Source organism: Triturus cristatus, chromosome 9, assembly GCF_964204655.1.
Source record: "Triturus cristatus chromosome 9, aTriCri1.1, whole genome shotgun sequence".
Lineage (NCBI taxonomy): Eukaryota > Metazoa > Chordata > Amphibia > Caudata > Salamandridae > Triturus > Triturus cristatus.
This window is the reverse complement of record NC_140592.1, coordinates 42,864,879-42,878,320: the sequence shown is the minus strand read 5'-3', so window position 1 is coordinate 42,878,320 and position 13,442 is coordinate 42,864,879. Positions and strand designations below refer to the sequence as shown.

The 13,442-nt window shown below is 48.8% G+C and overlaps 1 protein-coding gene across 1 annotated transcript in view; it reads right to left on the bottom strand.

The window, feature by feature from the left end:
- The window catches only part of SLC25A20 (solute carrier family 25 member 20), a 157,916-nt gene that overhangs the window by 61,536 nt on the left and 82,938 nt on the right, over positions 1 to 13,442 (bottom strand). The window lies entirely within an intron of this gene.

Below are 13,442 nucleotides of genomic sequence, written 5' to 3'. Positions count from 1 at the left end.
CCAAACATCTGATTAGCATATGAAACTTAGTCATGTAGGATTTACACAAAACAGGAGAGGCAACAGAAGCAGAACTCTTAAAGGCAAAGGCTTTAACTCTTGGTTATAAGGATGCACAGAGATAGCGCATATAGGCAAAGCGTATACAGATCTTTCGTGTTGCTCCTCAAGGTGCTTTAAAGGATGCTGGTGCTACAGATGGCTTGACAAATACAATATAATTCAGCTTTAAGACCAGTGGATAGCATCACCAAATGAAGATCATACATCATTATCACTCTGGCTTAAGATAAATATTTTACTTACTCCTATTACTGAAGCAAACCTTTTTTTATCTAAAGTTACCATTGTTTTAAATGTGTCAAACTCCCAGAACTACCATGCTCAACCATGAGGGCATGAATGTCGGTTGAGCCCTTGAGCCACACCTAGACCTATTTAGATAGGCCATACAGTGAATGATGTTGTAATAGGTTTTACAACCCAACCGGATTTCAAACAAACGGAAAGAAGAACAAATGTTATTACCAATTGCATTTCTCTGCATTTGTGCCTACCAAATGTAAGCCAGTGTGTACATTTTGAGAAATGCGCTCCAATTCACATGCTCATATGGGTACCCACAAATTCGGAGATGTGCAAATAAGCACTGCTTCTAAACTCCATATCTTGTGGCCATTAGCCAAATACATAGGTTTCCTGGATACCTATTTTTCACTCTAGACAATGAAAATCCACAGCAAGGTGCAGCTCGGTTAATGGCCCTGGGTACCTCGAGTTTTTGGAAAACACAAACCCTATGCATACCCCCAACCAGAAGGGTCTAGCAGATGTAAGGGTATATTGCTTTGTAAATGTGCCATCGTGACGAGAAGTTACAAATAAAAATGTCACAAACTGCCATTTTTTCCACTAATTTTCAAAAAAATGTATTTCAACACTTAAGTTTCTTTGTGAAAATCTTGAAGGGTTTACATAAAGGACCTCTTGTTAAATTCAGGATTTTATCTAGTTTTCAGAAATGTATAGCTTTTTGGGATCCACCATGGTTTCACACCCATTTCCACCACAAACAGAGGTTGAAAATACATAAAATAGGAAAAATGGGCTCTCAGGAAAATGCCAAAACTGTGATTAAAAAACGGGGGTTTAAAAATCTGAGGGGGTGTGTCCAAGATGAACAAATGTTACTTACCTGTAAACTGTGGTTCTCCAGTATTGGTGTCTTTCATAGATTCACATGCTTGAATATTCCCCGTCGTCGAAGTGGGAGTCCCACGGTATATATAAAAAGCAATAAGTATTATGTATATATACATATACACATACATAACCACATAAGAGTATATACATACCCAAATAAACTTATATATATATATAGTTCAAATAACATATCAAGTTAAAATACCATAGGATAGTATTGAGACATAGGAAAGCATTGAGAAAAAGATTCACTTTGCTAACATATCACTGTCATTTTATAGTCCAAACTCCAGCCAATCAGGCGCTAGCACCCTCTAGAACCTTCTCCTCAGAGGCTCAGGCCCTCAGATTTTCGAGCACGAGAATGACCATAGAGCCGAAAGAGGAGAAGAGAGCCTCTGAGGGGAGGAGGGTGGGTCGCATGTGAATCTATGAAAGACACCAATACTGGAGAACCACAGTTTACAGGTAAGTAACATTTGTTCTTCTCCAGTATTTGGGGTGTCTTTCATAGATTCACATGCTTGAATAGAATAGTAAGCAGTAAGAACAAATGTTACTTACCTGTAAACTGTGGTTCTCCAGTATTGGTGTCTTTCATAGATTCACATGCTTGAATATTCCCCGTCGTCGAAGTGGGAGTCCCACGGTATATATAAAAAGCAATAAGTATCATGTATATATACATATACACATACATAACCACATAAGAGTATATACATACCCAAATAAACTTATATATATATAGTTCAAATAACATATCAAGTTAAAATACCATAGGATAGCATTGAGACATAGGAAAGCATTGAGAAAAAATTCACTTTGCTAACATATCACTGTCATTTTATAGTCCAAACTCCAGCCAATCAGGCGCTAGCACCCTCTAGAACCTTCTCCTCAGAGGCTCAGGCCCTCAGATTTTCGAGCACGAGAGTGACCATAGAGCCGAAAGAAGAGAAGAGAGCCTCTGAGGGGAGGAGGGTGGGTCGCATGTGAATCTATGAAAGACACCAATACTGGAGAACCACAGTTTACAGGTAAGTAACATTTGTTCTTCTCCAGTATTTGGGGTGTCTTTCATAGATTCACATGCTTGAATAGAATAGTAAGCAGTAAACAGTATTCGGCTGACCAAGCCGTATTGATTTTGCATGTAATACAATGACAATGTATATAAAACGCAATCAATAATACCCCAGGAGGAGGGAAGTAGCAGAGGCTCACCTTATTTAAACAGATTTCGTAGAACTGCCTGTCCCACAGCCGTGTCTGCTTCGTTAATGGATTCCAGACAGTAGTGCTTCGTAAACGTGTGCCTGCTGGACCACGTAGCTGCCCGGCATATTTGATGGATGGGCACACCAGCGAACAGGGCAGTGGAAGATGACATAGCCCTCGTTGAGTGGGCTCTCACTCCCGAAGACAGTGGCTTACCAGCCTTTTGATGACAAAAAGAGATTGCTGATGAAACCCAACGGGCAATCGTAGGTTTGGTGACAGATTGTCCTTTGCACGCACGCCCGTAGGCCACAAACAACTGGTCAGATTTGCGGAAGGATTGAGTTCTGCTAATGTAGAATTTTAGACATCTCTTCAAGTCCAGAGAGTGTAAGCTTTGCTCCGCTGGGGTTTGTGGATGCGGGAAAAAAGTCTTTAAGAGCACCGGTTCATTAAGATGGAAATCGGATGGCACTTTAGGTATAAAAACCGGATTAGTGCGGAGGATGACACAGTCCGATCTGAATTGAAGGAACGGTGGCTTTATAGTAAAGGCGTGAATGTCACTGACTCTGCGGGAAGAGGTCAGAGCAAGGAGGAGGGCCACTTTCCAAGTTAGAAATTTGACATCCGCAGAGTGAATGGGTTCGAAGGGCGCCTTCATGAGTTGAGCCAGCACGATGTTCAGGCGCCACGTGGGTGGAGGACGCCGAATGGGCGGGAACATGCGGAAGAGACCCTTGAAAAACTGTTGTATGACTCTGGATGAATAGAGAGAAGATGATCCGTCTTGTCGGAAGCGAGATATTGCCGCTAGAAAAACCTTTAAGGTAGAGTGCGATAATCCAGACTGCGCTAGTTGTAGGAAGAACGGCAGAATGTGTTCTGGGGGAGCGTGCACAGGATGAATGTGGGCGGAAGCACACCAATGACAAAATCGCTTCCATTTGAGCTTATACGTTTTCACTGTGGATGGAGCCCTTGCTTTAGCTAACACCTCCCTGCAGGCTGGAGGAATGTTCAAATGAGCAAATTCAAGGTGCTCAGGTTCCAAGCCGACAAGCTGAGAGATCTGGGATTCGGATGGCATATCCGACCATCGTTCATTGTCAAGAGATCCGGCTTCAGGTGGAGAAGGATGGGCTCGCGTTGGGATAGGAGAAGCAACTCCGAAAACCATGCTTGCCGAGGCCAGCGTGGAGCTATTAGAAGAACATGGCACGGTTGTTGTCTCATCTTCCGCAGTACTCGCGGGATCAACGGAATCGGCGGAAAAGCGTACGCAAATATCCCGTACCAATTGATCGAAAGGGCATTTCCGCACGACCCTTGGTGGGGTAACCAGCTTGCGTAGGACTGGCATTTTGCATTCTGCGGGGTTGCGAAGAGGTCGATTGTCGGGTGACCCCAAAGGTTGAAGACAAATTCCAGCGTCGGTTGATGTAACTCCCACTCGTGGGTTGATGATGCTGACCGACTGAGTGCATCCGCCAGAGTATTGGAAATGCCGGGCAGATGAATTGCTTGTAACGTCATCTGATGGAGTATGGCCCAACTCCAAATCCTCTGCGCCAGACGGGAGAGCAGGGGAGATCTTGTCCCGCCCTGTTTGTTCAGGTAGTGCATGCACGTGGTGTTGTCCGTCTGAATGAGGACTGACCTCCCTTGGAATTGTAGGCGGAAGGATTTCAACGCCAAGAAAATGGCCATCAGTTCCAGTCTGTTGATGTGCCAGCCACGTTGAGCCGCTGTCCATAGGCCCTTGACGGATAGATCTTGAAAATGTGCGCCCCAACCCTCCATGGATGCGTCCGTGGTAAGGACGAGATCTGGAGTTGACGACAGAAAGGATGTTCCTGCTGCGATGTTGGCAGGACGAGTCCACCAATGCAGCGCTTGAGCCATGCGGGGCGACACCACGACCTGATCGTTGAAGGAGCCTGAAACCTGGCGCCACTGGTTGTCTAACTCCTCTTGGATGATGCGACTCTTTAGTCTGCAGAGAGGGATCAAAGCGATGCATGAGGACGCCATTCCCAGAAAGGATTTTAATATGCGGACTGAAACTGACTGCTTTGCTGCGATGGAGCTCGCAAGCTGTAGAATCCGTTCTTGACGCTCTGTTGAAGCGAAGGCCATGGCTGTGCTCGTATTGATACAAGCGCCGAGAAAAATCTTGCACGTAGTCGGTGCGAGTTGAGATTTCTGTACATTGACCGACAACCCCAGGGACTGGAACAGATCGAGACAGCGCTGGGTATCGAGGGCTGCCTGGTGGGAGGATTGAGCTTTGATGAGGCAATCGTCCAGGTAGGGGTATATCTGAATACCCTCTTGTCGTAAGTGAGCCACCACCGGGGCCAGGAATTTTGTAAAGACCCGCGGGGCTGAGCAGAGTCCGAAGGGTAGGACTTTGAATTGGTAGTCCCTGTGGCCCACTCGAAACCGCAGGTATTTCCTGTGACGTGGCAGAATGGGCACATGGAAATATGCGTCCTGCAGATCGATCGTTGTCATGTAGTCCTGTTGAGCAAAGAATTGGAGGATGTCCTTCAATGTGAGCATCCGAAAGGACTGAGTCTTGAGAAATTTGTTGAGCAATCTGAGATCGAGGATGGGACGCCATTCCCCTGATTTCTTTAGTATGAGGAAAAAACGGGAATAGAATCCCAACCCTCTCTGATATTTCGGAACCACTTCGATGGCACCCTTGTTCAACATTATTTGGATTTGTTTGAAAAGTTCCTTGAGATGGGCGGGTGGTGGCCCGGATGGAGGTGTGCGTGGAGGAACCTTCACAAACTCTAGGGCGTGGCCCCTTGAAATAATATCCAGGACCCAGCGGTCCGAAGTGATTAATGACCAGGTTGAAAAGAACTGGGAGATTTTTCCTCCAACAAGAACTTGAGGACAACTGGGAAAAGGAAGTTCTTTCCGTACAGAGTCACTGCTTCTTGGTTGAATTTCCTCTATAATTCGACTTTCCTCTGTATGTCTTGTTAGTTTGCTGTCTGTAGGACTGCTGCGGTTGTGAATAGTACCGCTGTTGCCCTTGATTGTACGAGCGGTATTGGGACGAGGAGCCACGAAAGGATGATGATGAGGAGGTGCCGCGGCCGCGCGCACCTCGAAAGGGCTGCTTCTTAAACTGTAGAGTGCCGAGGGAACGAGCCGTATCCGTATCCTTTTTAATGGTCTGCAAGGCATCTTCTACATGCTGGCCGAATAATGACTCCCCGTCATATGGCATGTCCAAAATCTTTGCCTGGACCTCTTGCCGAAAAGAGGTTGATCGAAGCCAGCCCTGTCTTCTTAGGACGGCTGCTCCCGCCAATTGGCGAAAACCGGTGGATGCGATGTCAACAGAGCAGTCAATGATCTCGGATGACGCCCTCTCTCCCTCTTGCAGGATCTTCTGAGCTTCCGCTCTTGAATCCTCCGGTATAAGCTTGACCAATGCAGCCATGTCCGACCACATCTGTCTATCATAACGGCCGAGGATAGCCAAGGAATTTGCAGCTCGTACCGTTGTTGACGCCATGGTTGAAAACTTCTTGCCTATGGCATCCAGGCGGCGGCCGTCGCGGTCCGGAGGCGCCGACATTGGAGATGATGGATTCTTGGAGCGGCGCTGTGCCGCTTGTGTGATCACTGAGTCCGGCTTAGGTTGAGACACCAAGCAGGCTGGGGAAGAATCCGGAGCTTTATATTTTTTCTCCAGGCGTGGGAGCACCGCCGGGATAGAATTAGGTGTCTTCATTAATTTTAAGCCTTCATTCCATATGAAGTCTATGATTGGCACCGCTCGTACTTGCTTCTGAGGCTGGGACTTGAAGTCATATAAGAAACAGTCCTCTTCCCTAACCACCATGGGAAGGTGAAAGCGTTGTGCTGCTCTCTCCATCAGCTGATGGAACCCTGTTATGTCGACAGGTGGCGAGTTGACTGGTGACCTTGGCGGTGATGCGGGCGAATTGATTTGGTAATCATCCCAGTCCGCCATAGATTCGTCCTCTGGGAGTTCGCCCTCTTCCGTATCCGGATTGTCCATATTATCATCTTCCGCATTGGATGGCAGTGCAGGTGTTGTGGGCATGGGTATTGTTGGCATGATAGGATGAGGTGGAACCTCGGATGGCGCTTCACGTGGAATATTTTGAGGGGACGCTGGAAAACGACGATTATAGTCCTCCAACATATATTGAAGGTTGGAAACAAGCTGCACAGGAAGCTGCATCATAGGAACCGGAGCAGAGGGATTTTGTTCTTCTTCCTGTTCATAATATTCATCCTCCTCAGACTCTTGGCACTTTATATGGAGCTCCGAAGGACTATGAGCATCCCGAAAAAGAGACTGATCGCCCTCATCCGAATCTTCCTCATCCCCTGAGGGAAATAGTTGACGAGGTGGCCGTGGTCCAGGTGGTAACATAACTGGGTCTATCATGGCCTTACGACGTACCATCAAGGAGCTGTCCACAGACCCCGTTGCTGGGGTTGACATTGGCACCAATGGCATCGTCACAAAATTTGACTCTACCGTCGTCGAGGCGTCCGTCGACGAAGCAATCGTCGACGGGACTACCGTCGACGGGACTGCCGTCGACGGGGTGACTTTCGTCGTCGACGAGGCTGTCGTCGACGGGGCTGTCGTCGACGGGGCTGACGTCGACGGGGCTGTCGTCGACGGGGCTGTCGTCGACGAGGAAGATTTCCTTTTCTTCTTCTTATCCGTCGTCGACGGAGTTGTAGACGTCGACGGAAGCGCCAGCTTCCCAGTCGTCGACGAAGAAGTGAGTGGTATCGTCGACGAGACGGTTCTCAGAGACACACATACCACCGTCGACGGAGAAGACGTCGACGAAGTCATTGTCGTCGACGAAGGACATCTGCTCGATACCGTCGTCACCGTCGTCGACGAGGCTGATGAAGTTGCTGATCTCGTCGACGGAGGGGCCGTCGACGGGCCCGTCGACGGTTTTGAAAGTTTCTGACTGGAAACATGTGTTGACGGAGTCACAGACGCCTGAGAGCTACGTCTCGGGGGCGCAGACGTGGTGACAGAGACTTTGCCTGTAGACACTTCCTCAAGGTGAAGTCTCTTCTTTTTCAGAAAAGGAGATGGCAAGTCCTGGACACTTCCACGCTTTGAGGAGACTCCTGTTTTGACAGAGGCTACACTTTCCACCTCAGAAAGGGGGTTGTCTGTGTCCTTTAGTTTTTGAAGCCATATCAAAAGGCGACCTTCTCTATCTTTCAAAGTTTTTTGAGAGAAAGTTCTGCAGATCTTACAGTTGGCCACCTTATGATCAGGATACAGACAATAAATACATTTCTCATGAGGATCCTCAGAGAAAAGTCTTGACTTTCCGCAAGATGAACAAGGACGGAAAAGAGATTTCTTACTTGCTGACATGATGAGAGATAAAAACCTCAAACCAGATGAAGAAACTGAGCAGAGCTCAGGGAGACTCCCTTCACACGACGTGCGGTAGAAAATCTGAGGGCCTGAGCCTCTGAGGAGAAGGTTCTAGAGGGTGCTAGCGCCTGATTGGCTGGAGTTTGGACTATAAAATGACAGTGATATGTTAGCAAAGTGAATTTTTTCTCAATGCTTTCCTATGTCTCAATGCTATCCTATGGTATTTTAACTTGATATGTTATTTGAACTATATATATATAAGTTTATTTGGGTATGTATATACTCTTATGTGGTTATGTATGTGTATATGTATATATACATGATACTTATTGCTTTTTATATATACCGTGGGACTCCCACTTCGACGACGGGGAATATTCAAGCATGTGAATCTATGAAAGACACCCCAAATACTGGAGAAACAGTATTCGGCTGACCAAGCCGTATTGATATTGCATGTAATACAATGACAATGTATTTAGAACGCAATTAATAATACCCCAGGAGGAGGGAAGTAGCAGAGGCTCACCTTATTTAAATAGACTTCGTAGAACTGCCTGTCCCACAGCCGTGTCTGCTTCGTTAATGGATTCCAGACAGTAGTGCTTCGTAAACGTGTGCCTGCTGGATCACGTAGCTGCCCGGCATATCTGATGGATGGGCACACCAGCGAACAGGGCAGTGGAAGATGACATAGCCCTCGTTAAATGGGCTCTCACTCCCGAAGACAGAGGCTTACCAGCCTTTTGATGGCAAAAAGAGATTGCTGATGAAACCCAACGGGCAATCGTAGGTTTGGTGACCGATTGTCCTTTGCAAGCACGCCCGTAGGCCACAAACAACTGGTCAGATTTGCGAAAGGATTGAGTTCTGCTAATGTAGAATTTAAGACATCTCTTCAAGTCCAGAGAGTGTAAGCTTTGCTCCGCCGGCGTTTGTGGATGCGGGAAAAAAGTCTTTAAAAGCACCGGTTCGTTAAGATGGAAATCGGATGGTACTTTAGGTATAAAAACCGGATTAGTGCGGAGGATGACACAGTCCGATCTGAATTGAAGGAACGGAGGCTTTATTGTAAAGGCGTGAATGTCACTGACTCTGCGGGAAGAGGTCAGAGCAAGGAGGAGGGCCACCTTCCAAGTTAAAAATTTGACATCCGCTGAGTGGATAGGTTCGAAGGGCGCCTTCATGAGTTGAGCCAGCACGATGTTCAGGCGCCACGTGGGTGGAGGACGCCGAATGGGCGGGAACATGCGGAAGAGACCCTTGAAAAATTGTTGTATGACTCTGGATGAATAGAGAGAGGACGAGCCGTCTTGTCGGAAGCGAGATATTGCCGCTAGAAAGACCTTTAAGGTAGAGTGCGATAATCCAGACTGCGCTAGTTGTAGGAAGAATGGCAGAATGTGTTCTGGGGGAGCGTGCACAGGATGAATGTGGGCGGAAGCACACCAATGACAAAATCGCTTCCATTTGAGCTTATACGTTTTCACTGTGGATGGAGCTCTTGCCTTAGCTAACACCTCCCTGCAGGCTGGAGGAATGTTCAAATGAGCAAATTCAAGGTGCTCAGGTTCCAAGCCGACAAGCTGAGAGAGCTGGGATTCGGATGGCATATCCGACCATCGTTCATTGTCAGCAGATCCGGCTTCAGGTGGAGAAGGATGGGCTCGCGTTGGGATAGGAGAAGCAACTCCGAAAACCATGCTTGCCGAGGCCACCGTGGAGCTATTAGAAGTACATGGCACGGTTGTTGTCTCATTTTCCGCAGCACTCGCGGAATCAAAGGAATCGGCGGAAAAGCGTACGCAAATATCCCGTACCAATTGATCGAAAGGGCATTTCCGCACGACCCTTGGTGGGGAAACCAGCTTGCGTAGGACTGGCATTTTGCATTCTGCGGGGTTGCGAAGAGGTCGATTGTCGGGTGACCCCAAAGGTTGAAGACAAATTCCAGCGTCGGTTGATGTAACTCCCACTCGTGGGTTGATGATGCTGACCGACTGAGTGCATCCGCCAGAGTATTGGAAATGCCGGGCAGATGAATTGCTTGTAACGTCATCTGATGGAGTATGGCCCAACTCCAAATCCTCTGCGCCAGACGGGAGAGCAGTGGAGATCTTGTCCCGCCCTGTTTGTTCAGGTAGTGCATGCACGTGGTGTTGTCCGTCTGAATGAGGACTGACTTCCCTTGGAATTGCAGGCGGAAGGATTTCAACGCCAAGAAAATGGCCATCAGTTCCAGTCTGTTGATGTGCCAGCAACGCTGAGCCGCTGACCATTGGCCCTTGACGGATAGATCTTGAAAATGTGCGCCCCAACCCTCCATGGATGCGTCCGTGGTAAGGACGAGTTCTGGGGTTGTCGACAGAAAAGATGTTCCTGCTGCGATGTTGGCAGGACGAGTCCACCAATGCAGCGCTTGAGCCATGCGGGGTGACACCACGATCTGATCGTTGAAGGAACCGGAAACCTGGCGCCACTGCTTGTCTAACTCCTCTTGGATGATGCGACTCTTTAGTCTGCAGAGAGGGATCAAAGCGATGCATGAGGACGCCATTCCCAGAAAGGATTTTAATATGCGGACTGAAACTGACTGCTTTGCTGCGATGGAGCTCGCAAGCTGTTGAATCCGTTCTTGACGCTCTGCTGAAGCAAAGGCCATGGCTGTGCTCGTATTGATACAAGCGCCGAGAAAGGTCTTGCACGTAGTCGGCGTGAGTTGAGATTTTTGTACATTGATCGACAACCCCAGGGACTGGAATAGATCGAGACAGCGCTGGGTATCGAGGGCCGCCTGGTGGGAGGATTGAGCTTTGATGAGGCAATCGTCGAGGTAGGGGTATATCTGAATACCCTCTTGTCGTAAGTGAGCCACCACCGGGGCCAGGAATTTTGTAAAGACCCGCGGGGCTGAGCAGAGTCCGAAGGGTAGGACTTTGAATTGGTAATCCAAACCGTAGGTATTTCCTGTGACGTGGTAGAATGGGCACATGGAAATATGCGTCCTGCAGATCGATCGTTGTCATGTAATCCTCCTGAGAAAAGAATTGGAGGATGTCCTTCAATGTGAGCATCCGAAAGGACTGAGTCTTGAGAAATTTGTTGAGCAATCTGAGATCGAGGATGGGACGCCATTCCCCTGATTTCTTTAGTACGAGGAAAAAACGGGAATAGAATCCCAACCCTCTTTGATATTTCGGAACCACTTCGATGGCACCCTTGTTTAACATTATTTGGATTTGTTTGAAAAGTTCTCTGAGATGGGCGGGTGGTGGCCCGGATGGAGGTGTGCGTGGAGGAACCTTCACAAACTCTAGGGCGTGGCCCCTTGAAATAATATTCAGAACCCAGCGGTCCGAAGTGATTGAGGACCAGGTTGAAAAGAACTGGGAGATTTTTCCTCCAACAAGAACTAGAGGACAACTGGGAAAAGGAAGTTTTGTCCGTACAGAGTCACTGCTTCTTGGTTGAATTTCCTCTGTAATTCGACTTTCCTCTATATGACTTGCTAGTTTGCTGTCTGTAGGACTGCTGCGGTTGTGAAAAGTACCGTTGTTGCCCTTGATTGTACGAGCGGTATTGGGACGAGGAGCCACGAAAGGATGATGATGAGGAGGTGCCGCGGCCGCGCGCACCTCGAAAGGGCTGCTTCTTAAACTGTAGAGTGCCAAGGGAACGAGCCGTATCCGTGTCCTTTTTAATGGTTTGCAAGGCATCTTCCACATGCTGGCCGAATAATGACTCCCCGTCATATGGCATGTCCAAAATCTTAGCCTGGACCTCTTGCCGAAAAGAGGTTGATCGAAGCCAGCCCTGTCTCCTTAGGACGGCTGCTCCCGCCAATTGGCGGAAACCGGTGGATGCGATGTCAACAGAGCAGTCAATGATCTCGGATGACGCCCTCTCACCCTCTTGCAGGATCTTCTGAGCTTCCGCTCTAGAATCCTCCGGTATAAGCTTGATCAATGCAGCCATGTCCGACCACATCTGTCTATCATAACGGCCGAGGATTGCCAAGGAATTCGCAGCCCGGACCGTTGTTGACGCCATGGTGGAAAACTTCTTGCCTATGGCATCCAGGCGACAGCCGTCGCGGTCCGGAGGCGCCGACATTGGAGATGATGGATTCTTGGAGCGGCGCTGTGCCGCTTGTGTGATCACTGAGTCCGGCTTAGGTTGAGACACCAAGCAGGCTGGGGAAGAATCCGGAGCTTTATATTTTTTCTCCAGGCGTGGGAGCACCGCCGGAATAGAATTAGGTGTCTTCATTAATTTTATGCCTTCATTCCATATGAAGTCTATGATTGGCACAGCTCGTACTTGTTTCTGAGGCTGGGACTTGAAGTCGTACAAGAAACAGTCCTCTTCCCTAACCACCATGGGAAGGTGAAAGCGTTGCGCTGCTCTCTCCATCAGCTGATGGAACCCTGTTATGTCGACAGGTGGCGAGTTGACTGGTGACCTAGGCGGTGATGCGGGCGAATTGATTTGGTAGTCATCCCAGTCCGCCATAGAGTCGTCCTCTGGGAGCTCACCCTCTTCCGTATCAAGATTGTCCATATTATCCTCCTCTACATTGGAAGGCAGTGCAGGTATGGAGGGCGTGGGTATCGTTGGCAATATAGGATGAGGTGGAACCTCAGATGGCGCTTCACGTGGAGAATTTTGAGGGGATGCTGGAAAACAACGATTATAATCTTCCAACATATATTGGAGGTTGGAAATAAGCTGCACAGGAAGCTGCACCATAGGAACCGGAGCAGAGGGATTTTGCTCTTCTTCCTGTTCATAGTATTCATCCTCCTCAGACTCTTGGCACTTTATATGGAGCTCAGAAGGACTATGAGCATCCCGAAAAAGAGACTGATCGCCCTCATCCGAATCGTCCTCATCCCCTGAGGGAAATAGTTGACGAGGTGGCCGTGGTCCAGGTGGTAACATAACTGGGTCTAGCATGGCCTTACGACGTAGCATTAAGGAGCTGTCCACAGACCCCGGTGCTGGCGTTGACATTGGCACCAATGGCATTGTCGCAAAATTTGACCCTGTCGTCGTCGAGGCGACCGTCGAAGAAGCAATCGTCGACGGAGCTGTCGTCGACGAGGAGGCTGCCGTCGACGGGACTGCCGTCGACGGGGTGGCTGTCGTCGACGGTGTGGCTGTCGTCGACGGTGTGGCTGTCGTCGACGGTGTGGCTGTCGTCGACGGTGTGGCTGTCGTCGACGGTGTGGCTGTCGTCGACGGTGTGGCTGTCGTCGACGGTGTGGCTGTCGTCGACGAGGCTGTCGTCGACGAGGAAGATTCTCTTCTTCTTTTTATCCATCGTCGACGGAGTTGTAGACGTCGACGGAAGCGCCAGCTTCCCAGTCGTCGACGAAGAAGTGAGTGGTATCGTCGACGAGACAGTTCTAAGAGACACACATACTACCGTCGACGGAGAAGACGTCGACGAAGTCAGTGTCGTCGACGAAGGATATCTGCTCGATACCGTCGTCACCGTCGTCGACGAGGCTGATGAAGTAGCCGATCTCGTCGACGGAGGGGCCGTCGACGGGGCCGTCGACGGTTTTGAAAGTTTCTGACTGGAAACATGTGCTGA